The 26,101-nt window shown below is 44.0% G+C and overlaps 1 protein-coding gene across 6 annotated transcripts in view; it reads left to right on the forward strand.

The window, feature by feature from the left end:
* Positions 1 to 2,118: 2,118 nt before the first annotated feature.
* ST3GAL1 (ST3 beta-galactoside alpha-2,3-sialyltransferase 1) overlaps positions 2,119 to 26,101 on the forward strand; it is a 77,721-nt gene continuing 53,738 nt past the window's right edge. The window contains exons 1-2 of one of the 6 annotated variants that reach the window (XM_066175612.1): positions 2,121 to 2,206; positions 18,216 to 18,343. The gene's annotated coding sequence lies outside the window, so the exon portion shown is untranslated. Of the gene's footprint in view, positions 2,207 to 17,857; positions 17,925 to 18,215; positions 18,344 to 25,058; positions 25,271 to 26,101 lie in introns of those variants that run through there. The other 5 variants (XM_066175623.1, XM_066175603.1, XM_066175592.1 and 2 more) reach the window with 5 other exon arrangements.

A 26,101-nucleotide genomic window follows, 5' to 3' on the forward strand; every position in this document is an offset into this window, starting at 1 on the left:
ATTGTGAAGCAAATGAAGTGTCAAATTTAACCAATTTTCCTGAAAGTATGAGAGTGTCAAGGCAAAAAGGTAACAGAGACACTAACAGACAATCAAATTGAAACTCCTCATCCCATCTCCAGCAAAGTGTCAAGCAGCTCCTGGGAAAAAGCAGTGAACAGCTATTTAATAGACAGTTTCCACCACACAGTAATTCGTTGTATTGATACATTCCTTGTAAAAGAAGACTAATATGGTTTTGGTTTTCTTTTTTTTTTTTTTTTATTTTTTTTTTTTTTTTTTTTATTTTTAATGCTCATTACTGTAAATTAAATCCCTTCCAAACCTTCTTTATGAGGGACATAACACTATGCTGTTCTTCAGTACCCAGAGGCAGGATTTAGAGATGGGGTGAGTCCCTCGAAGGGCTTGTATGGGCTCATGCTCCCTAAGCAGGAAGCTCAGGCTGTCACAGGTGCTCTCACCCGCATGCAAATGTCTGGACAGCGCGGCACACGATGTGACACTGCTCCAAGTCCACACTCAGGCTTTTGCTAATACAACTCTATGGAAACAAGCTCTGTGGTGATTGATGAATTACAGCTCCTACATAGCACGTTACAGTTTCCAGTGGAAGTACCTTATGCTGGATTTAATAAACCAACAACGTGGGCAGCTTCAGTAACTAGATTAATCACCTGTAAACTCATCTGCTTTGCAAAGGGAGCTGTGCACTGGCTGTCCAGTGTTAGAGAACATGTTTTTCAGAGCTCAAGAATGCATTCTTCTCTCTGATATGTGCTGTGCATGTTTACTGTGTATATTCACCTGCCTGCAGAAGGGTGGAGGAGAGAAGATCAGAGATCATTTGCTTCTTTGGAGGTGCTATAATCCCCCCATTTCTAGTCATGGCCCCAGTCTTTACACATCTCATGGCTACAGTCTTTACACATCGACACTAAAAAAGCCAGCATTATGTTGTTAAATAGTTTTAGCAGACACTTTATCAGAATGTATCTGTCTAGGGGATTCTTTAATGATGCTGCTTTTTTTTAATTCTACAGTTTTTTATAGTCACCTTAAAAATGTCTGATGCCGGACGGAAAGAAGAGGGCTGAAGTATCTCTCTTGTAAAAACAGGCTAAGGGCGGGGATTGTTCAGCTCAGAGAAGAGAAGTCACTGGGGAGACCTTATAGCACCTTTCAGCATCTACAGGGGCTGTAAGAAAGCTGGAAATGTTTGTCTGTTTGTCTGGTGGTGTTTTTTTGTGGGTTTGTTTTTTGTTGTTGTTGTTCTTTTTTTGTTTGTTTCCCCCCCCCCCCCCCAAGGGAATCTAGTGATAGGACAAGGGGGAATGGCTTTAAAATGAAAGAGAGTAGGGTAAATTAGATATTCAGAAGATATTCTTTCCTGTGAGGGTGGTGAGACAGAGGACCAGGTTGTCCAGACCAGTCATGAATGACCCATCCATCAGTGTTCGAGTCCAGGCTGGATGGAGCTCTGAGCAACCTGGTCTAATACAAGGTGTCCCTGTCCATAGCAGGGGGATCAAAACTAGATTATATTTAAGACCCCTTCCAACCTAAACCATTCTATGACTCTGAATATCGACTATACACTATTTTTATTAGGGATGCCACTTAGACTTTCTGTCCTGAGAAGCGCCAAATTTCTTTCCACTTTCCCTGCTGCGATCACCTTTGGGGTCCACGCAATTTCAGACACAGCAGTTTGGGGGCTGCGGGGAGCACAGACATTCCTGGGAGGTGACCCTCGAGGGAGGACCCGACGAGAGCCGGATTTCACCCCGGCGGCGCTCGGGGTCAGTCCGGGTTCCCATCGCACCTCTCCGGGCGCAGCCCCGCTCAGCGGCCGGGGGGAGGGTGATGGGAGGGGAATGGGGGTGAGATGGGCGGCGATGGGGGGCGATGGGGGGCGATGAGGGGTGATGAGGGGGTGTTGGGGGGGTCCGCCCCTCCCGGCCCGGCCCCGAGGAGGAGCCGGCGGGCCCCGCGCCGTCCACGTGGCCGAGGGCGCGCTATATGAGCGGGCAGGAAGCGCCGGGGAGGGAGTGAGGGGAGGGACGGGGCGCCCGGAGCGGCTCGGCCGGCAGGGCCGGCAGGGCCGGCAGACGGACGGACACACAACGCAGCGGCGGCAGCCACATCAGCGACTGTCCGTCCGTCCGGCCGGCCATGGGGCTGGGCCGGACCCTCGCACCCCGCTGTGAGTACCGCCGGACCCTCTTCCTCTCTCCCTGCCGCCCTCCTTCCTCCCCGCTTACCTGCAAATGCCCCGCTCCCCGCTGCTGCAGAAGGCGCGGTGGGAGCCTCCCAGCCTCCTGACTCCTCATTCGGCTGTTGAGTTGTTGTGTTTTTTAAAAAATAATTTCTGTTGTTTAGAAGCAGGGGTGGCCCCGGCGCTGGCGGAGCTCGCAGCATCCTCCGGTTCGGTGCCCCGGCACTCCGGAGCGGGGAGACTTCTCCCCATCCAGCCGGGATTTCCCCACTGGAGGGAGGCAGAGGGGAGGCGGCGGGTGCTGGGGTGGGCTCCGGAGCAAGGGGGCACCTTCGGGCGATGCTCGGGGGGCGACAGCGCCGGGGAACCCCCCTCCAGCTGCCCCACGGGGGCCGGTCCTGCCCAGCGCCGCCGCCGGGTGGGAGCAGCGGGAGGGACCAGCCCGGCGGAGACCTGCACCATGGTGGTTTTGTGTTATTTCTTTCTCCCCTGGGTAGGCTGTGTGCCGGAAGAGTAAAGCCAGTGTTACTCCGTTAGAGGGCAAAACGCAGACTAGCTGTCTTAGGTATCCGCTCGCACGTTCCTCCTTGCAGAATTATTTTCTAGAGGAGCGTAAATAACTAATCTTCGAGGTCAGCAGTTTGTTTTTATTGTGCTTGGTATTTTTAACTCAGTGGCAAACATCCATCCCGGGTCCTTGGTGTGACTGTGTGTAGTCTTAGCACAAACGAAAACAAGCCAGTAAAAAAAAAAAAAAAAAAAAAAAAGAAAAAAAAAAAAAGCCTTGATGTATATTTACTAATTTGAGGCACACAAGATTTTTCAACTCTTTGTAGCGGTTGGACTTGTATGTATCCAATATACTGAAATAACTCATTCACGTAATTGTAAGTCTGAATTATATATTTGTCTGCTGGGCACATATGTTGAAGGAAAAACCTCCCTAATTATGGATCTTTGAGAGATATTGGAAGGGTGACAAAGCCCTTGTAATCTTTTGGGTCAATTTTCATAAGCTCCAAAAGCTCTCTTTGAAAAGGAAATTAAATTTCCGTGTACAAAAGGGACAGGCGATTCAAGGATATAAAAAAAGAGTCTCTTATTCTACTTTGATCTTGTCCTCAGGAGTTCATTTACTTTGGTGCTCTTCAGTGACACAAGTTAAAATTAAGAGTTGCCTTTAACTGGAGTCTTCCTGCCTCTTGGCATTTTGGGAGGTACTCAATTAGCAGCACACCCCTCCTGTACATTATTTACACAGCTTCAGCTGGAGGGGTGACTCTTTGTGAAGCATCTGCTTGGAAACACTTGGCTTGTTATATCCACAGCACTCTGTGCCACCCATGCCTGCCAGTACCTTCCACAAGGCAGTGTGTTCACCCCTCCTCAATTTTTCTGTCCCAGTCCAGAGCTGATTGTGCTCTGCCCACTGTGCACAATATCTTGACAGAGCTGCTCTCATGTTAGAAGAAGTTGGGGGTGGCCCTGGGTTCCCTTTCCTGCTTTCAGCAGAGGCAGAATACTATCTGCAGGGCATGGCTCCTTTCTGGGCTTATCTGGGAACCTGACAGTTTTTAATCATGTGCTTGAGCACATGTCCAGTTGGTAGCTGGGAGTAAAGGAGGGAATGGTTGGATGTGAATAAAGAGTGGATTTGTTTAGTAGTTTATAGCACATGTTTCCTTGATTAGCCTGGAAACAGCAAAGCCTCAGCATAGGTCTGTGGTGAACTTGGTGCTCTGTTCCTCTGCTGATTTCTCACTTTGTTTGCTCTGTTTTGGTGCTGCTGTAGGGTGACATTTCCGTGTCAGGAGGTTTAAATCCTGTGCCTCAACAAAATCCCAGTCTATGGCTCTGCCAAATGAGCTTTGAAGTTACCACCCAGATTTTTAACTACAGTTCTGCTAATGCACATTTATTTTAGCTTTTTGCTTAGCAGTGAGTAGAAGCATTGTCTCTGAAAGCGCGAAAGAGAGGAGCTGTATTACCTATTCTTTTGGCTCACTCACTTGGTGCACAATCTGATTCTGCAGGGGAGAGAGCGAGTTGCCCTGTTTGTATGAATTTGTCACACATCCTGGCCAGAAACGAACTTGAAACCTTCTTTGCAGTTTTTCTTCCGAACTTGATTATACTGCTAATGGTAATAGCCTCTCAATTGAGGAAAGCTGCTTTTCAAACTAAACATAATTTTATATAAGACTTGGTATGTGCTTATCAATTTTCTTTTTGTTTATGTAAAACTGGGAGCAACCTGAGAGGAAATTAAGGTCGTGCAGATGGCAGCTCTATCTTCTAGGTTATAAAAACATCTTTTATGTCAAGTGAGTTGCAAATGCTGCCATTAGTGATAGTAGAAATAAATTTTTACTTGGAACATCTTTTGCACTTCTTTTCAAAAGCGTAGTGAAGCAGAAACCTGCTTTTAAAAAGCAAAGGAGAGAGAGCAAACTCAGCTCCACAGCATATTTCAAGTGCTGTTAATCCCACCACCTGGTGGAGCTTTTCATGGCTCAGGCTGAGGGAACTCTGAAAAGGATACATTTTTTGTCTTGTTTCAACACTGTCGCATGCCACATGTGGAGTTTCTTCAACTTTTTTCTTTTTCATACCAGACTTAATTTTTTTTTTTTGTGTCTTCTGTATCTTTTATACTCTGCAGAAGGCAGCATAGGATTATTGGTGTCTGATCTGAATCAGCAGATAGATGAACTGATGAAGCAGGGGATAAAGTTTTCACCTCCAAGTACTTCTCACGTGGAAGAAATATTTTTAATAACCAGCCCCTCTGCTGGGATACTCTGGTGAAACCTTTCAGTGCAAGCCCAGTTAGCTTTGTACTAATAATTTTATATTTTTATATATTTTTATAACTATTTTATATTTTTATATAACTATTACTATAAAATATTTTTTACTGTAAAATATTCTGAATATCCTGTATTCAATCTAGCTTGCAAGGAGCAGAGAAACAGATACACTTTGAACTGATCTGAGATTCCTAATGTAGGTTAGTAAATCATGGGAAATAATTTCAGGAATTAAGGTGACTTATAGCAGACATACTCTACCCCTTCTGCCACAGTCTTGCCTGACTGCATCAAAACCTGTCTGTTATGTTTATGGTGTGCCTCCTAACTGATAAATGGAAGTCTGACTCACAGGTATGCAAGCTGAAAGTAAACTCTGGAGTTATCTGCCAGCTCACAATTCAGAGGAATTTCTTACAACAGCAAGAAAGCTTCTTGACCCATACAGACATTTCCTCTGCAAGACATGCAGCCTTGCAGGCAAAATGCTGCTGTAAATGTTTATATTGCTCTTTTTGCCACTGTGCCTGTAGCAGCAGCCAACAGACCAGTGGAGGCCATGGCTAGCCTAGGGATGTGACAGCTCCCATCTGCCTCTCCAGTCCTTGCAGGAATGATGTGTCTGGTGTCACGGGTGGGATGCGCAGCTGCCTTTGCAGCCCATCCAGAGCATGTCTGCATCCCTCTCTGGGCAAGCTTGGGGTCTCATTCATTGTCCAGGAGGTATCTGCTCTGTATCACCCACATGTCTGCTCCAGGGTGCTGGGAATCTCCTACAGGCCTTCAGGGATCTTGGCTTCCCAACTTCCCAAGTCTCTCAGAACTGTTTGAACTGCCCTGGAATATCTGTCCTTGTCTTCTGGTGCCAGTACAAAAAGATGTGGCTGTCTGACACCTGGTGTTGTATTTGAGACTTCAGGAGGGTGGGTTTGATGTCTGAGGTATCTTCAGTGGCACCTAAAATGTGTTTGGCAACTGAATTGACCCTGTGGGAACTATCTGTGTTTTCTGGGCACAAACCTCTCTGTTGTGAAATAGATAACCTTATCAACATAAGTCTTCTCTCTTCAGGGTGTATGTCTGTTAGTTGTTCAAAGTTGTCACTTCTTGTGACTGCTCTTGTCCTGATAAGGGCTCTGGGCTGACCTGGCACTAATTAACAGCAGCCACAGAGGAACTGCTGTCACCCTTCTGGTCACCTTTTCCCACTCTTACCCCAACCCCCACTGGTGCCAAGTGTCCCATGCTCTGGTTTGTAAGTAACAAACTCATGTTACTTTGTGTAAAATGTTCTATAAAACTTAGAAAAGCTCTTTTAAGTCAGGGCTGCATAACCCCCTCAAGCTATGAAATAGCTGTGGAATGTGGAAAATGGGGGGGTCTTGACAGACAGGGAGCTCTTTTAAAAAGAAACTCCCCGTAGTATTGGTAGAAGCTTGCTCTGAAGCATGAGTTACAATTAGGAATGTCATCAGTTGTAAAGACTGTAATAATTGTTAAAATACAATTCTGGGGCAGAGGAGGGTGAAGCAATTCTTTCCTGGCTTTGCTTCACTTTGAACTGTGATTAAGTTGCTTCATCTGGGCTGACATGCAAGTCCTTCCTCGGGGAGAGGAAGATTTGTGCCTTGTGTATGAGTTGGCCAAACCTTTGAGCAGAGAGGAGTTGTACTGTTTCACGAAACCTGTTAACCTCATCAAGCCACATCTGTTTCTCTGGGCCAGTCCCACAGCTCTTTCTGCCAAGCAATTGCAACCCTAGAATGCAAAAGAGACAGAACATAAGTGGTTGAAACCTGCACCTGGTGACAAATGTTTGAAGTGTAGCTGTCTTTCTCTGAGGATGTCATCTCAATAGAACTTTTTTTTCTGAGTTTTTTTGTAGTAACTTTTCCATCTCCTTGGAAGTCCTTTGTCCCAGCAGGTTTTCAGTGCAGGCTCAGTACTCTGTAGCTTTCCATCCCAAAAGATTTGAGGGGAGGACAAGGAGGAATTGGTGACAGGTTAGAGCCCACAGGGTCTAAGCACAACATTTCCCACCTTGCTGGTGCCTGACAGAGGATTTGCTGTCATGGAGGTGACCACACATACTCTTGATATCCCCAAAACTCCTGCAGTGGACTCCTTATCCATCCCTTTGGAGGACTGTTCTGCACAGTGAAAACTGTCACAGTGACAATGAGGTATTAAATCTGATGCAATTTTAGAAGGTCTCTGGACTAAATAATTGCTACTGACATTTTTTTCAGGATCCATGGAGTTTTGGATTTTTTAAATTTTTGTTTTTAGGGCTTTGGTACATCAATACAAAAAAAAGGTTTTTCCTTTTAAAGGACACAACATTATTTCTAGAGGGTGGATCTTCAATCAATGACTTAATCTTACTTATCTGAAATACTTTGTGTGCTGACACATCACAGTGCTGTACCAGCTCAAAAAAGAAATCTAATTCTATCAAATCTGCCAGCTCAGTTAATATGACCCTGCCAGGGAAGCATAAGGCATCACCTCCAGTTCTTTTAGGAAGGTATCAGATTCCCACTGCCAGCTCAAATTCAAAGCACAGTACACATGGCCAGGTTTGGATTTTAAAAAAATTTACTAAGGTACTTCTTGCATCCTGACATACAAAACCACAGATCAAATTGGAAGATGTCATCTGAATGTTTGGATTGAAATAGTTTGCTTCAAGACTAATCCCAAAGGACATTCTGTAGGACTCAGACTTTTGTTACTTCACCCTGAGACTTCTACATACTTGTGTAAAGAACATGGTGTAGGACTACCTGCAACTTGAGTCATAGCTGACCTGACAGGTTTTGTCTCTTTTTTGACACTAGAGTGCATCCAAAGCTGTCAGGGTGTGATAAGGACACCCATGCCTGTATCTTAAATTGCCTTTGCCTGATGGGATGTGGTGATTCCTTCTATGGAACCTGCAGCCTGCATTACTGCAAGACTTATGCAGTAAATGCTGTTGCTCCATGCATCTAATGCTTTCTCTTACTAGAGCTTCACTTAAATCCGTTCATGCAGATTATCTGACTTAGAGTTTTTGGTGACAACTGAGAAAAATACTCATTTACATTGAATTGATGCAATTTTTAGTTAAGCAAAGGCAGGTCGAAGTAATTTTGGTTTTGAGAAAGTGGTGCATTGTTGCTTTTAGATTTACTTTGTCTTAATTCCAGGTCTGTTTCAAACCTCTCAGGTAGTCAAAATTACTCATTTTGAAAGAACCAAGTTTGCCTTCAGATGTGTCAGAATGATTCCTCTGAATTTGATGTGACCTGCATTGTCACAGTTTGTCAGCCAATGGCAGTACTGATATTACAGCTGAATTTGGGGGTTTGCTTCTTTTCTCTTTAAAACTATTTTTGTAGTGAAGTTAGTATTCTTTGGAAGGTTTACCCTATTTTTCTCTTCAGAGACAATTCTATATATTTCTAGTAAGAAAAGGATCTCTCCTGCTCCTCAGTCTAGTGCTTATTAAGAGAATTAGAACTCTTCCTTCTTGATCTCTCTTCTCTTTTCTGCTCCTGTATCCTCTGCTTTTCCCCTTCAGTTAAAATCTGCCTTTATTGAGAAGCACTGACTTTATGATCAGGTCTCCTATGGCTTCACTCTGCCTGTTAAAACAGACCTGCTGCTCTTCTCAAGCAGCTGGCTTGATTCTAGCCTAAAAAATTAACCTGAGAAGTGAAAATGAACTTCTGCTTGTCCTCTATCCCATTAAAAAATGTTCAGCTTCAAATTTCAAGCTCTAATACTGAAGGCTGCCTCATATCAAGGGGATCAAGCGGTAGCACTTGTGGAAACACAAAGCAGGTAGGTGATAAATTTGCTGGCAGGACACTGATGCATGTACAGCAGTTGATAATGACACAGCCATTAGAACAGTGCAAGTTATCATGGAATCATAGGACATCCTTAGTTGGAAGGGACCCACAAGGATCATTGAACTGGCCCTGTGTAGGACGTCCTGAGAATCCCACCCTGTCCCTGAGAGTGTTGTCCAAATGCTTCTTGAGCTGTGTCAGGCTTGGTGTTGTGATCACTGCCTGGGGATCCTGTTCCAGTGCCCAGCCACCCTCTGGGGGAAGAAAGTTTTCCTGATATCTGACCTGAACCTCCCCTGATACAGCTTCAGGCCATTCCCTTGGGTCCTGCCCCTGGTCACCAGAGAGAAGGGATCAGTCTCTGCTGGTCCTCTTCCCCTCCTGAGGAAGCTGAGCCTCTCCCCTCAACCTCCTCAAGGCTGAACAAACCAAGTGACCTCAGCTGCTCTTCATACGGCTGCCCCTCAAGGCCCTTCACTGTCTTCATAGGTCTCCTTTGGGCACTTCCTAATGTTTTTCTATCTTTCTTGTTTTATGTTGCTGTTGTGATGTTACAATGAAGTTCTTTCTTGTGCTCTGGAGATTGTCTGGTAATGGCAACACAGAAGTACAAGGGAAAACTGCATTACCCTTTGTAAAAGGTCAGGAATTAAACAGATCCTTGTGAAAGTTTCTCTTCCTTAGAAAGGCAATATTGAAATGTAAACTGGCTCTTTCAAAATGTATGGTAACCAAAATTGTCTTTTCGGGTGCTAAGAGGAAGAAAACAATTTGGGAGGGTAGTGTGGGAATGCTTTATAAATTTGGTAAAAGGCAGCTCCCTTCTCTTGGGCTGCCAGAAATGCCTGTCGTGTGGCTTGCTGGTGTAAGTGGGGACTCTGCAGTGGATTCATGGAGAAAATCTGGGCAGGGGACACAGCTGTGGGGTCAGGATATGGCTTCGCTTCAAAAACACAGCTACAGGCAAAAAGACATCAACTCCACCAAGGTTATTCTGATGCCTGCAATGTGGTGATGTGAAGTGCTCATGGAAGTACAAAGTGTGTGAGATACAGAGAGCTTCTTCTGAGCTTCAGGAGAGTCTTTTCTAGTTTTGTCTCCATTTCTCTCCTTCCTGAGTAGGTACTGAAATGTCCTTTAGTCCTGCTCTTCAGGTTTTGTTTTTTCCCTTTCATGGTTTAATTCCCCAGACAGCAGCTAAACTCCACACAGTGACTCTCACCTTCCCTGCAGTAGGAGAGAACCGGAAGGGTAAAAGTGAAAAAACTCATGTGATGAGACAAATTTATTATGTAAAGCATAAGCTGAACATGGCCAGCAGAGCAAACTAAGGAATTCATTCATCACTTCCCATGGGCAGTTGTTCAGCCATACCCAGGAAAGCTGGGCTCCATCCCACGTCATGGTCAATGGGAAGGTAAATGCCGTCACTCTGAACGTGCCTCCCTTTCTTCTTCTGCTGCCATCTTTGTGTGCTGATCATGATGCTGTATGATGATATGACCTGGGGTCAGCTGTCCTGGCTGTGTCTTCTTTCAGTTTCTTGTGCATCCCCAGCCTCCTCGCTGGTGGTGTGGGGTGAGGAGCAGAAAAGGCCTTGGCTTTGTGTAAGTTCTGCTGAGCAGTAATGAAAACATGCCTGTGTTATCAACAGTGTACCCAGCACAAATCTAAAACACAGCCCCATACCAGCTACTATGAAGTAAGTTAACTCTCCCAGCCAAAACCAGCAGAGTCCTTCTTTTGCACATTTTTCCTCTCATCCATCCTTTTCCCACAAATTCTTCTTGTTCGAAGGGAACAGGCTATTCCTGCAGCTCCCACCAACTCCCTTCCTCTCCCATGCTTCGTTCTCTGTGTGCCAGGATCAGAGTGAACCAAGACAGCAGGAGAGCCAGGGACACTTAAACTTTGCATCTGAGGACAAGTGTGTGGTGTTGGGAAGACGCAATTATGGCTGAGAACTTGGAGTGAAGGCCTGCCCCTTCCCAGGTCCCTGCTCCAGACTTTCCAGCTGCAAAGGACAGTATTTTGGTTTCCTGGAGGTTTAGTTCAGCCTGTAAAGTGGTTGGAGATTCTAGTAAAGATGTAAACCTTGCACTTTTGACCAACAGCTTGATTTTTGAACTATGAAACTAAAGGGAAATCTACCGCATGGAGAAAAGAGCTTTAGAGAAGAGATTTACTATCTGCCACTCCATTGAGCAGTGCAGTCAGCAAAGATGTGCAAAAGCACAGCTGATGCAGTATAAATCATCTATATTTCTGGTTTGTTTACTACAATGAGGTTATCACCATAGTGCTACAAGGATTGTGCAATTTGGTGTTTTTTCCATGTTCATGAACTGCTTTTGCTTGCCTGGGTCCTAAGACCTTACAGAGGAACATAGTGTCATTGACTCACCATGGCTGTCACTGCAGATTTTCTGTTAAAAAGTATGCAAAAATAGATATGCAAAAGTAAAAACTGCTTCAGAACCAGAGTTATAGAGAAAAAGTCTATATTGTCATGGCAGGATGAGTGAAATAGCAGCAGCTTCACAACTTTGTGATAAAACTGAGGATGCTGGAGCACAGCTGTCCTGCATCCTGCTGTTAAATCCATGTCTCTCGAGCTCAAAGACAAGGATGTTGTTTGGGACAGTGTGTCAAATGCTGTATTCAAGTTCATGTACATGATGCCAATGCCTCTTCTCTCATTCCATAGCATTGTAAGACCCTTGAATGTCCATTGTAGAAGGCCACCAGATTTGTCAGGAACAATCTGACATAATGCTCACAATTCAGACAGTTAGTTAATTACACTGACAGAAGTTGGGTGTTAATGCCCAGGTAAGACTCTGAGTTGTGTTTCTCCCAAAGCTTTGTAACTCTTGTGTAAAATGCTCAATGCTCCAAACAGAAATTACTTCAAGCAACTACATAACTGGTTGTGAGGCCAAAGAGCAGAGGGGCAGGATATGGATACTGGCTGTTGAAAAATAAAAGGTTATTGAACAACAAAAGGTGATACAGTAATTGCAGAAGTGGCTAAAACACTTGGAAGTAGCAGTGAAACAAAGGAGTTTAGGATAAGCTGCTTCTCCCCAAGGCCAAAGTCTCCTGTCAATGCGGAGTTGAGTATTGGCAGAGGATGTTGCTACGCAATTGCAATTGTTGAATTGCAATTCATTTTGAAATGTTTTTAATAGAGGAAAAGGGTGGAGGTCTGTATGGAAAAGAGTCAATAGGTTAGAATTACCTATCATACTCCTTTGGAGAGGGTTGTCTCTGTTTCACAGAGCACCAGAAGAGGCTGCTTGCTTCTTCCTCTGTCGCCACCTGACCTGTTGCTGCTGTGGGAGTGGGGCTCATTTGCTGAGCTTTGTTTCTGCTGTCTTAGGAGGATACATTCTTTTCCTTTACCAGTAAAAGGTCTAGATGAAGAATTCTGTCATGGAATCAAATAAGTTGGAAAAGATGTCTAAGATCATCAAGTCCAACCATCAACCTAGCACCAACACCACATAACCATCAAACCATGTCCTCTAGTGCCACATTCACAAGTTTTTTGAACAATTGTAGGGATGGTGACTCCACCACTCCTCTGGGCAGCCAGTTCCAATGCTTTATAACCCATTTCATGAAAATAAAAGAAGTCCCAATGTTAAATTTTAACTTTCCCTGATGTGACTTGAGGCCATTTCCTCTCATTTTGTCACTTTTACTTGGAAAAAGAGACTGACCTCCACCTGGCTACAACCTCCTTTCAGGTAGTTGTAGAGAGAGGGAAGGTCTTCCCACAGCCTCCTTTTCTCCAGGTTAAACACCCCCATATCCCTCAACTGGTCCTCTTAATACTTCTATTCCAGCCCCTTCACCAGCTATATAAAGCTAAAGTTCTGCGAGGTAAAGGCAGAAGTGCTCAATGTGGGCACTGTCTACTGTTCCTTGGAGAAAAGCTTCCCACACTCCAGTGACAGTAGCCCTTTGTCCCTTCGACTAAAAATACCCAAGTCCTGTCTGTAGTGACTGTTGTCACACTAATTGAGAAACAATCTTAAGAAATTTCTCCCATTTTCAAGTTTTTATCTTGGTAGAAGGATGGTTGTCTTGTGGGGACAAGCTGGACCGAGAGTTGTATCTTGGTGCAGCAGAAAGCAGTCCTTAGATGCTCAGGCAAGCTGTCAGAGACTCACACACCCAACTTTTCTTTTTTTGTGTGTGTGAATTTTTAAAGAAGCATTGCTGAATTTTTTTTTTATTTTTTTTTTTTTTTTTTTTCTGACTTAGCTTACCCCACACAAACTTAGAAGTTGTCTGCATTTTATGAAATAAACCCACCAGGCACAGCTCCATTTTGGAAAACAGCTTTTCATTTAGGTGTAACTCTCTCCTGCCTTGCTCTCAGAGCCACTAAACTTATTTTTGGCATGTCTCTAAATTTGGAAATTTGTATTATGAGTCTACCTGTTGTCTACTAGTACAATTTTTACGCCTTTACTGTCTTGCTTGGAAGTTTGGTGGCTCTGATATGCAGAAGATATCAGTATGTATCTTCAGTGAGGAGCTTCTTATGGAAAAGACTGGAGCTGGAACCAGACCCCAGGCAACCTGATGCACTTGCTCTGGGAGTTTGAAGGTTGCTTGGCAGAGGGGCGCACCCTGAGGGTGCGATTACCAGGGTGGCATGTAACCCTTCCCACTCCTGGAGCAGACCAGCTGGCTTTACAAGGCAGCTCTTCCGCAGGGTGAAACTCGGTGCCATTGGGACTGGTGCCACCTGCTGTGCTGCTGGCAGCCTCCTCCCTAAAACAGTGAGATGTGACACACTGCCACCCCTGCCCAAGGGTTAAATTAAGGGCAAAACCGGGAGAGATTTGCTTGTTTTGGAAAGTATCTCTTTCGCAGTTCTTTATCTCTACAAAGGGAACCCACCCAAATTTGCCTTTGTTACTTTTGTATCTGACCAGGCTTCAGTTGACAACTCTAGTTCTTGGAGCTGGAAATTTTGTTATTAGGGCACTGACACTTTTCTGAATATTAAAAACCGCTTCCTTTTATAGCTGTCAGAATCAGTCTTTCAGATCTCCCCTTCTAGCTGCTGTGCTCTCTTGTGAGCTGATTGCTACTCCTGGGCGGGTAAGTGTCGGCATTGTTTTGCCTGGCACCAACAATATTGACTTCCAAGGAAAGGGAGGGTGTGTTTGCATCTCAGATCAAGTCCTGTGTTTTGTTTATGATACTCTCTTCTGTCAGCAGAAAATGCTGCATAACACTTTCTCCTTTCTTCAAGAGAGAATAGGGTTGCACTCAGTAACCTTGAGTATAGACTTGTCATATCTAGTGAGCTCATTAGAGCTTGATCTGCTCATTACCTGAAGACTGTTGAAGGCAAGACCAAAATATTTCAGAAGTCAGCAAGGGCTGCACGCTTCCCTCTGAGTGAGCATGGGAGTGTTGTTCAGCACACATATTTGAATTGATTGCTGGAGCTGACATCTGTTTACTGAGGTTTACAAAGCTTGTGGCTTCTCATAATCTGTAAAACACATGGCATTTGAATGAACTTGTCAATAGTAGTTCCCTTACCCAAAGCCAACAGGACTCTTCCATCTGCATAGCGGAGCCCTTTCCTTAGAGCCATCAGTCATCGCTGTCTAAGAGTCTAGCTGAAAGTGAGTAAAAATAAAATTTTCTTTTTCACTCTTCCCTTTCCCAAGGAAATTCTTTCATAGGTGTGACAGCCCTTCCCAGTCCACTTATAGCTCCTATTGAATTTTAACTTCCTGTCCAAAATTGTTGGGACGTGAGATGATTAATGAGATGTTTTTCCTCAAAGGCCACAGGACAAGAGATCCTTGTCAACAGTACATGGTGGAAGATTTCAAACCTTATCAGTGATCTTTAGGGCATGCAGCAGGCACCCAGGGTGTGTCTTGGGTGTTGAGAGAGTTAAAATTGGTTTGGATTTCTTTCAGGAGGTGCAGAACAACTCCACAGCACTGGCATTAGCATTAAAGATATCCTTCAGCCTGCCCAATTGGCTATTTTAGGAGACATAAGTGATGTGAACATCATGGCAGAGTGACTAAAACACTTGGTTTTAGTGGTTTAACCCCAGCCAGGACCTAAGCACCACTCTCTCACTCCCTCACCAGTGGGACTGGAGGGAGAATTGGAAGGGTAAAAGCTGGGCTTTTACTCATGGGCTATGATAAAGACAGTTTAATAGGGGAAACAAAAGCTATTCACGCAAACAAAACAAGGAAATAATCTCCTGCTTCCCATGGGCAGGCAGATGTTCAGCCATCCCCAGGAGAGCAGAGCCCCCGTCACAGGTAATGGTGACTTGAGAAGACAATTGACATCACCCCAAATGTCCCCCTCTTCCTCCTTGTTCTGCCCACTTTATATACTGAGCATGGTGTCACATGGCCTGGAATGTCCCTTGGGTCAGTTGGGGTCACCTGTCCTGGCTGTGTCTCCTCCCAGCTTCCCATGGACTCCCAGTCACTGCCACCATGGCAGTATGAAAACCACCCAAAACACAGCCCTGTGCTGGCCCAAATCAGACACCACTCCACACCTGATAGAGGCTCATGCTATCCTTCTCAGTGAGTAACTTCATAGCTCCTCATCACCTGTGGGATTTGTATCTTTATCTAAACAGGATGGAGATTTGTCACTTGGCTCCTTTCACCAGGATTCTCTAGGCGCACACTGAAAACCAGTATGTTAGCAGGAGTGCACCACAGCATCATGAATGACAAAGTTGGCATCCTTTTGGTTTAGCTGAACAGAGATAAACCTTTCATTAAGGTGGTGACTTGGTTTCTGAGCTTGCCTAAAAATAAATAAGGTGCTGACTGGCATGGTTTTATTTTCATTGCTTGACCTATCAAAGGAGTCAGTGTCAGGGAAAGGACAAAAGTAACTTTCAGATGACATTGCATTAATTTGTAGCAATGCTGGAATTTCCATTGAGTTGCTTCCTAAGGATGTTTCAGGCATCTGGCAAAGGCTCTGCTTGTTTTTTTCCTTTGTTATATGCCCAGAACCAGAGACAAGTGCTGTAAAATGGAGTAATTAAATGTGTTGATTTCTAGTTAAAAATGGTTACTGTAGTTCATTTTACAGTTTGGGGTTAAGGGGGATCTTTAAACATATCTTTACTCTGCCTGTGTAATTTGAAGGTGGCCTTTTTTCTCTTTTTCTTTTTCGGTGTTGGTTTTTGGAGGGTTTTTTTGGTTTGGGTTTTGGTGGGTTTTTTTGTTGTTTGTTTTTTTTATTTTTATTTTTTTTTCTTTTTAAAACACATGGCTAATTTAAGAGCTTTGTCGGCAAAAATATTTTGCAATGCCAAACATCTTCTGTTGTGTGTTCAGAGCAGGACTTTCTTTGCTCTTCAGTTCAAAGTGCTTTAGAGAGAATGGGAGAAGGACGTGAAGGGGAACTGTGATGTACTTAGCAGAATTAGAATAAACCCACAAGCACATGGTTTGTACTTGTTAATTCCAAGAGCCTGAATCTGATCTCACTCCTACTAATCTCTAAAGGGATTATTCCTGATTTACACCATCCTGAATGAATCAGAATCTGGCCCTGAAAGCCTGTTTGTACTTCAGACATTGTCTCAAGGCAGCTGACCTGCAAATATGAAAAGGAGACCTGAGTTCCTGTGGGTTAACCGTTTACATTTGTCAAGCTAAGTCAACGACAGCTTGTTTAGCAGGGAAATGGTACTGCAAAACCTCGGGCTAGAGCCCATTTGCCTCTATTGGACTAATAGGAGGTAATCAGAGGATCCTCTTTGGCGCAACACAGTGCTCTGTATTTGCATAGCACCTTTCATCTGAGGATATTAAATAACTACTTCATTGCACTACTGGAAGCTGTTCAGCCGGACAAATCTCTTTAATGACCTTCTGCAACTCTGGTTGCTAGCAGTGAAGCAAAAATAAGTTAGTACATTGAGTCTCTGGTCATGAGTGGCATCTGTAAGAAGAGGTCTGCAACCTAGAACAGTGTGAAGCTGTTAGCTGAAAATGCTGGGGTTTCTGGAAAAAAAGACTACATCATACTTTGCAGTTGAGAAGAAAACTGATTTTTATTAGCACAGGTTCGGTTAGTGTTCACTGAGACAGGTACCAAAAGCAAATGTACAGTTTCAGGGTGGGAAAGCGCAGGTTTCCTTTAAGTCACAATGCCAACTCCTTTATGGCCCCACATTAATATTATTTTTGTTCATGTTTTGGTTGTTGACATGCTCATTTTTAAGACTGTGTTTATATTGCAATTAAGGGAAAGTTGAAAACACCTTTTCATGGGGCTGCTCTAAAGGAAACTGGTATATTATTATACACCTGTGCATATTCTCAAATGACCATGTTTGTCATTCTGCAAAGCACAACTTAGGAGTTGTGACACGTTTACACAGTGTTTGAACATACTAGGTACAGCCATACAGTGGGAACCAGATGGGTAGCCTCATGCAATGGCCCACCTATTTCCTTTTAGATTTTGGTCTTGAATTCTGTTATCAGCTCAGATTTCTTAGTAACTATCTCTTTGCCATGTCATTTTGAGATGCTCCAAGCTTTAGGCCACAGTAGTTAGATGACTGAGGAGGGTCCTTTCTTTATGGACTGCAGGATGCCTATATCCCATGATTCACCCAGCACAATGGAAAAAACACTGTACTCTGGGACACTTACCAAAAAGGCTCAGTATAGGAAGATTTTGCTCACACTGGTTCAGTTATCCCATACAAACATCTGCTCCTGCTTTGGAGTTGAGCTGCTTTTTCCTTTCCAACCTGAAAGCATGGTTGTGGCAATAAATATATTGAACCAAATTTGACATGCACAGTCATTTGTCTGGAAAATCCCCTAATTTTCCTTACTCTATGTAAGTAAGTCTGCTACTTCATCAAATATGTATTTAGTTTTATTGCTAGTCACTCAAAGTTGTTAGCCATGGCTGATGAAAGCCCTGCCTGTCTATCAGCAGAGACTGGAGGAGCTAATGACTGCATTCCTGGAGGTGAGACTTCATTGATTCAAGCTGAAATAGCTGGTGAGTGATGCTCTGAGGAGTTGGCATTAGAATAAAAAACCCAGTTGGCTTTTTGTCTATTGTTCATACGAGTAACCCAGAAAACTGTAGTGAGATCTCTGCATTTTTCTATTTTCCACAAAATAATCATCATCATCTCAGATCCACATCTCTACTTTTCTATATTTACCTGATATAAACAAGAGTAAGTGCCATGTAAGCAAATGTGGGATTTACTGGGGGAATAAGAATTCCTTGTTTATCCCACATTCTTCAGCAAAGCTCTCCCTTCCTTCAATCTTGCCTCTGCAGCAATGTGTACATCAACCTGGGTCCTCTTCAGTGAAAGAGAGTGATAATGGACCTTCCTTGGAAACTTTTGCTGTTTTACCAAATCAAATTTTCTAAAAATTCTCTCCATTCTATATTTCCACTATAAGGTAAGAGACATTTTTCCCTGTTTGTCTCTGCTCTCAGCTGGTCCCACAGCTGTTGCCACAACTGATATAAAGGTGGAGAAATTTTAAAATACACCACATACCAGATATAAAATCTGCTGCCTTGCTGAACTGGTTAATGTTGCTTAGCTGACATTTCTGCAGTGTAGGAAAAGCTGCATATTACTGGCCAAGCACTTTGTAATGTTCTGTTATTTCTAAAATGGATGGGAGCAATTGGAAATATTGAGTAATTTTTAATTGAAGTGATATGATCAGGGGGTGATTAGTTTCTGGAGTGCCTTGGATGTATGCTATGTTGTAGAGACAAGCCATCTGGAGCAGGGCTGTGGTTTAGCTGCTGTAATGAGTACCCATGGACTGCAGTGCCAAAATGACCAGGTTTATTACATCGATGAAGATCTCGAGTAATTCAATTCATTTTCGCAGATCTAAATGAACTAAAATGAGAACATAATTTGGCCTGAAGTTTTAGCTTGATGCTCTTAATTATTAAATCAAGGATCATCGATGCATTTTCCACTATGCTTAAAATAACCAGCCACAGCAAATCAGGCTGTTGAATTCCTTCCTCTGCCTGCAGCTTTTACCAAATTTGCCATGGCCAGGATTTCCCCACATTTTGCCTGGATGGCCAGTGTGACTTCATTAGGTGCTTCTTGTATTTGCTGCTCCTCTCACCTGCAAGCATCACACTCTGCCTCTGACCTTGGGGATAGGCCGGCAGGGGAGAAGAGTCATGGAATGACAGGAGGATTTGTGTGGGAAAGGACCTTTAGAAGTCATCTAGTCCCACCCCTGCAACGTGCAGGGACACCTTCACTAGATCAGAGCCCTCTCTGTGCTGACCTTGAACGTTTCCAGGTGTGGAGCACTCACCACTGCTCTGGGCAGCCTGTTGCAGTAGTACTCTCACTACTGGGGATTACTGGGCAGAGGAGTCCCACCATAAATCTGTGCTAGTCACAAAGTTTGCAGCTTGCATTGCTGCAGGGTACCTGCAGCAGCCCTGTTTATGTTGCCAGGCTTGTAGCTGCTGGGCTTAATTACTCTAAAATGAAGACTGATTTTTGGTATCACACCAAAATTAATCCTCCCCTCTTCCTGAAGTTTTCATTACGCAGTCTTTGTGCTGAAGTCTGATCAGTCATGGTGATGTACAGCCTTGAAACTTGAATCCAAAGTGCTGCCCTGTATTTTATGTATCAAGGAGTGTTTGGAGCAGTGAGAGTTATTGGAGGAAGTGATTGGAAGTGGCTGAAAGAAAAAAAAAGCTAACAATCTCTGAGAATGCTTTGATCTGAAATCAAATATCTGCACCAAGGAGGCAGTGTATTTTTAGGAAGAGGGCACAGGCTGCATGCAAGTAGATGCATTCTATTTGATGTGCCAAGATCAAGGTGTCTGAGTCTTTAACTGCTCATCTGGCCATGTTATCTTGTGTTTTCCCTCTTAATTTTCCCCTTGTGTTTTTAAAATTGTTTTTCCCCACTTGTTCTGTGGAACATTGTTATGCAAAACCAAGTCTCCTGAAACTCAAGCAAGCTTGCTTGTGGCACAAGAGCAAAGAGGTGTCAGAGTTTTGGTTTTGCATAAAAACACATCACTTATTTCCTTTTTTTTTTTTTTCTCCCCAAACTTGTTATTAAATGAGCAGTACTTTAATGAAGCATTTAATGGAGAAAACAAAGCAAAGCAACTTCTATATCCTCTAGATTGTTCCCAAATCCCTGAATAAAAAATTATTTAGAGATTAAAGCCCTTGCTGTTTCCTGTGTCATTGCAAAGCAATAATGAGTAGAACTTGAAAAGCTCTGCTCTCTACTGGTTTGGAGTACCAGCCTCTATCACAGCATCAAACAGCCATGCCAGCACTTTTTCATGATACCAGATGATTAAGTTTCATAGCAGATTCTCCCTCAATTTAATGCTGCTAATGACTATGTGAATGAGACTTACAATATAAGCACAAGTTTGAAATCTCAGCTTTAGCATTGGAGTTTAAACAATTTTACAGGAAGAGGCTGTTGGGAGTGTAAGCATCAGTTTAAAATGGTCAAGTTTCCACTTTCTATTGCAATTTCCCCAAAACCACACAATCCACAGCAGACCCAGGAATAAATTGCAGGATTCAGGATCTTGCTGTAATCAGGGACAAGTGGCATGCCCTGAGCACTGGCACATGATGAACAAGCTAGTGGTCTCTCAGCAAGAGGTGAGTCACTTGGGTAATTCCTATTTTAAACAGCAGAACTGGATTCATCCTTCAAGCAGCCTCAAACAGCTGAAAAGGAATAAACTTCAGGTTAAAACCTTGTGTTTTGTGTCATTACCTTCTTTTCCTTCCTTTTTTACTCCTGCAGTGACAGTGTGTCAGAGGGTAGCAATGGGAAGGGGAGCAATAAAAACTTGGCTGCATGTGGGAATAATAAAAAGCAGCAAGGTCTACACTGTGAGGTCCCAGTCTGCAACAAGAGAAACAGAGTACTTGTCTTGCCTTCTCATGTACAGGAAAGAAAAACAGAGGCAGGTTTAGATGGAATTTTAACAAAATGGTTTAGGTTTTGCAAGCTGCAGCCTTGCAGCCTTTAATGTACTGGATAAGAAGAATGAGTGGCTCGTTTACTGTGAGAGTGGTGAGACTGGAACAGGTTGCCCAGAGAAGCTGTGGATGTCACATTCCTGGAAGAGTTCAAGGCCAGGTTCTATGGGGCTGTGACTAACTCACTCTAATGGAAAGTGTCCCTGCCCATGGCAGGGGTTTGGAACAAGAAGATCTCAGAGGTCCCTTCCACCCCAAGCCATTCTGTGATTAATAGCTCTTGATACCTAGCACACATGGTTACAGATGACAGTACATGACTGACAGTGTGCTGAGAGTAGATGTCCCTCAGCAGGATTTGCCACCAGCATGGCAAAAATGTGGATCATTGTTTGAGGCATTATCCAAGTGGGATGCTGCTGCCTGCCTGCCATGAGAGCAGAGGGGAGATCTAGCCACCCTGACCCCTGAGCAGAGAATGGTGCAGTGGTGCAGGAATGAATCCGCCCAGGTGCACAGCAGTGCCCCGTGGGATGGGAGTTTGGAGAGCTGCCAGGCCCAGAGTAGCTGCAAAGGTGTCATGTTTTCAGCAGAAATCCTTGGTGGCCCGAGGAATTTCTGCTGCCTAGGCAGCTCCATAACCTGAGGTGCTGTATAGTCTGCAGTGACTCTGGTGACCATTCAGGGATGTTATTCTCCTAATGTACTTGACATGCAGTGATGGAGAGTGGAGGGAGCTGCCCCCATGGAACTCTGGCAGGATGAAGCCTGTCACTATTTTATCTGTCTCCCCTTGGTCCCAGTGCTGGGAAGGGGGGGTTGAAACGTGCCAATAGCACTGATGCCAGGGAAGGTGGTTTTAGGTTTTCAGGGCTTCCTGAGCATTGCAGCACCAGTACATTTTGTCCCCAGACATGTCTTTATTCTTCATTTCTGTGGCTTTTCAGGCAAGGTGGCTCAGAGCACTGTCTTCCTGGGTGTCCTGGGTTGGTGGTGAGGACAGAAAGGGTCAAGAGAAAACTGTCAATTGGAGCAAAGAAAACAAACAGATAGGAAAAACACCTGGCTTCTGGGACTTATTTCCTTAAGATGCAAAGTGGAGAGCAAAAACATGGGCGATGACTAAGATATGAAGGAAAAGCAGGCTCATGTCTGGCGACAAGCTCTGCCTTTCAGCACTGAGGGTAGGGCTTGCTTTCTCCATCTTGCTCCAGGGCTAGTTCATGTGTGGCTCTTGTTGACAAAACTCTCACTCCATCTGCCCCTTCTCCTGTCTGCTGGCTGAGAGCCACTGGCAGAACCAATACGAGGAATAATACCCTGCTGTGACCCCACAATGTAAAAACAACCTTGCAGAAATGAGTCTCAGAGGGAATTGGGTATTCATTTTCTTTTAAGAATATTCTAGTTTCTCTCAATCAGGACAAAACTGCTCTCCTTGTGAAATGAAAGGCAGTGAGTACATGGAGGACAGGCATGGTCCAAGGTGAAAGCAGTTCATGTTCCTTTTGGATCAGAGAGAGTTTTCCTGGGCTGGAACTTCCTTAGAGTGCAGATCAGTGTTGGGTACATCTGACGGAGTACAAGTATCTGCAGAGCATATGCTGCTGTCAGACCTGGTGATCTGTCCTCCTTTTATGGGTCACAGTGAAAAATAGGTACTTTAATATGTCATTTGTCTCATTTAGAGGAGGCATTGGAAAAAATAGGCTCTGGAGTGGGACTTCCTCTGTGCTGACAGTTAAAGAAGCCTCAATGACTTGCTCTGGCAAGGTTGAGGTGTGACATGAGATCAGATGGGTCCTGCCCCAGCACAGCTGGGAGTGAGATCCTATTAACCTCTTAGCTGGGGATGCAAGTGCCAGAGGGCAGAGGCTGGGGTGTCTAAAGGAGGGAGATAGTGCTGGGTCTGTGGAGAGCTGAAGCACCAAGGTAGTGCCCATCCAGCAACCTGATGGGAGACATTCAGAGCCCAAACAACTCAGCCCAAAACTGAGTTTTCTGCACCTTAATGAAAGTGAGGGCTGTGCTGCCTTGCTTCTTGTATGTCATTAAAAAACCCCAAACCAACAAAAGACATATATGTGTGTGTGTATGTTATCTTTTGAAAAATATCTAACATGTAGGTATTCCTTTTAGACAAATGTTGAAGAGATGGAGAAGCTTCCCTATGGTCCAAAATGAACAGGATCTGCTCCTCTTTCTGTAGGAAAAAATAATAAAAAAAATAATAAAAAAAATTTAAAATAAATAAATAAAGCACTGGCCTGGTTGACTGGTGTCCCGCAGAGCTGAGGACCCAGATTCTTTTCCATAAAACCTTAATATGTGAAAGAGAGTCAAAACCCAGATACTCAACTGTGCTTAGATCCATGGCTCAGCTGAAACCTGGTTGATGCCTTCCTGCTGGCTACACCCCCTGTACACTACCATGGATGGGTGACCCAAACTGACCCCATCCCAAGTGCCCACACATGCAGTGAGTGAAGCTTTTTCAAAGTGGTTCTTTTCCACATGAGGAGACAGCTTCCTCAAGTATTTATTCCTTTGCCTTGTCCCCTGATTGAAAGGGTGCTGTGAACTCTCTGCACAGGGCAAACGTTAGAGTGTTCTTTTTTTTTTTTTCTCGAATGAAAGAATAGCAGCATTCAAGTTCCAGTGGAGTGGTGATGCTTCATCAAAGTCTAGTTGACCCTGAAACTTGCTACTGTGCTATAATTTTGAGTCAACCAGGAGAGCAGGGTTTCTGATACACCAGGTGCTGTGTCTCATGTTTGGGCTGTATTTCTGCCTCCATAGGGTTAATGAGGAGATGGCTCTTACTGCCTGAAAGAACCTTTCATAATGTTCTGGTGGTCCTTAGGAACACCAGCTGCTGGTGATAACCTGAGCATGGAATTTCTCCTGTACAACTATCTGAACAATTGTAATTTCAGTGGCAGTTTCCCTTTGTTCACACTGCTCAAATGTGCTTTTCTGATGATTTGTAGCAGAGGATTCATTAGCTCCTTCTTCAGCAGGACAGCTCTGCTGTGCATGCAAGTCAGTGTTAATATTATAACACATTTGTCTTTAATTTGATAGCCCATTGCTCTTACACATGTTCGTTGTCATTGCAAAAGTGTGCTTTTGGTTGGCTTTTCTTAGGAAGGGATGAGGGGATGCAGAAGTGAAATTTGTTTAGCAAGGAGATGTCATTTCTGTTCTCTGTTAACAGCTAAGTATGTAAAAGAATAAAGCAAAAGATATTGGTCAATCAGAGACAAGTTAAAAGAGCAATGCTTTGCAAATGCAGCTGAGGGATGTGAAAACATGATTCATTTTCAGAAGATTTTGTATTGTAATTCTGCATCACACCTCTGGCTCTCAGCACTCTGCTCTCTTGTCTCTCTGTGTGTTCAGCTCATAATATTCTGATTATTTGTCACTAGCTGGGCAGCTAAAAGCCTTAGTTATGATGTGATCTGAAATCCCCTGAGACACCAAAATACTTGAAGACAAGCAAAGATGTTGCTAAATAACTGGAAAATCTGACCACAGAAAACCCAGATGTCTGCTAGAGGCACTGTTTTCTTAATTACCTAATTTTGGATACTTAAGGAAGTGTGTTAAAAAGAAACAAAACTAAGTTGTGGGCAGTTCTTTTGAGGTCTGACATGACTGTTATGGATGATCCTTAGACTTTCAGATGCTTACAGAAAAAACAGGCAAAGAAACCTCTACTGTATGCCATTTTAGCATGTTGATTATTTTATTTATTTTTAACTCTGGAAGCTTTTAAATCAAAAGTTACATTTCAGGTTGGGAAATACCAAGTCTGTTTTGCAATGATGCTTTCTTTATTTGCAAGGTTTTTGAGGAACCTTTTATGAATATTTGACTTTGCAGAAACCCTCAAATTACCATCCGCCCACATTCAGCTTTGCTCTGAGGTGCCTCTCTGGTGCTCTGGCTGCCCTTTCTCAGTGCCGGGCCTCAGGGAGTCACAACTTCCCTGCACAAAGCATTTGCCCTGTAGTTCTGCTTTTGCTTTGTTGTATTCCAATTTTTTTTTTAACTTTTCCCCCTCTGACCTGCTGCTGCTGGCCTTGCTGAACCTCTGTCCTGATCTGTATCTTATGCTGCCCTGAAATATCATGCACAGGAAGCATCTGGCTGTTCCCCTGCTGTAATGGGGCATTCTTTCAGCGGATTATCTCTGTTTCATTCTGCTTCGTTCTGGCACAAAGCCTGCAAAAGTCATTTGACAAACCTAAGCTCTCTGCAGATCCAGATCATCCATCTCTCGGCACTCCTGAGACGCCAGTGATTCACACGGTGTCCACCTGCTCGGAGCTGGCTGCCTTGGGGACCTGGTCATTTGTCAGGTTTGCTTTTTTCCCCTTCTCATTGCTTTGTCAATCATAACCCCTAGAAAAGGACCTGCAAGTTGCTAGAAGAAGGTGATTCAAAACCAGCTCCAGTTTGGGAAATGAAGTGTGTTATGAAAATGGGCCTTTTAATCCCCACTGACAGTATTCATGGTGGCAAGGACGGGGGGTATTTCTCAGAAGTTTCTGGCTTCTGCACTTGCAGATTTCCCATTGACAGGGAAGTTAGCTTTGGTTTTGCAGGTGCAAGAGAAAACAAGTGTCTGTGGCTTCCTTCTGATTTTACATTGGCTTTTTCTTTTTTAAAATAAATTTGGCTCGGCTGCTTTGCACAATCCTTGCAGGTACCCAGCCCCCTGTCGTGTTTCTTTGTTGAGTCAACAATAAATCCAGTCAGAGGAGAACAGCTTAATGGTCTGTAGTAATCATCCATCCAAAATCCTGGCTAAAATCTTCATCTCTCCAGCCTATGTAGCGCCTTTCCTCCCAAAGGGGAACCATTTGTGTGTGTGGTGGGCTGCCAGAGGGTCGTAGTTGTGCCTTCAAGGCCAGGTTGGATAAGGCTTAGAACAACCTGGTCTAGTGAAAATTGTCCCTGCTCACAGCAGGGGGCTGGAACTGGATGATCTTTAAGTGTCCTTCCACCCCAAACACTCTGACTGTCATGAGCAGTGCAGGTGATGTTGGTGCAGCATAACACGGCTGGGAGCCCTGGGACCCCCCCATCCCTGGTGAAGTATGTGCCTAACATGTCCCCTTTTGGAAAATCAGGAGAACCTTCAATTGGGATGTAATACCTTTTTCCAGGCTAAAATATAATCTGCTCAG

Source organism: Chamaea fasciata, unplaced genomic scaffold, assembly GCF_029207755.1.
Source record: "Chamaea fasciata isolate MVZ Bird 193981 ecotype frontalis unplaced genomic scaffold, bChaFas1.0.hap1 SCAF_1, whole genome shotgun sequence".
In the NCBI taxonomy this organism is placed as follows: Eukaryota; Metazoa; Chordata; class Aves; order Passeriformes; family Sylviidae; genus Chamaea; species Chamaea fasciata.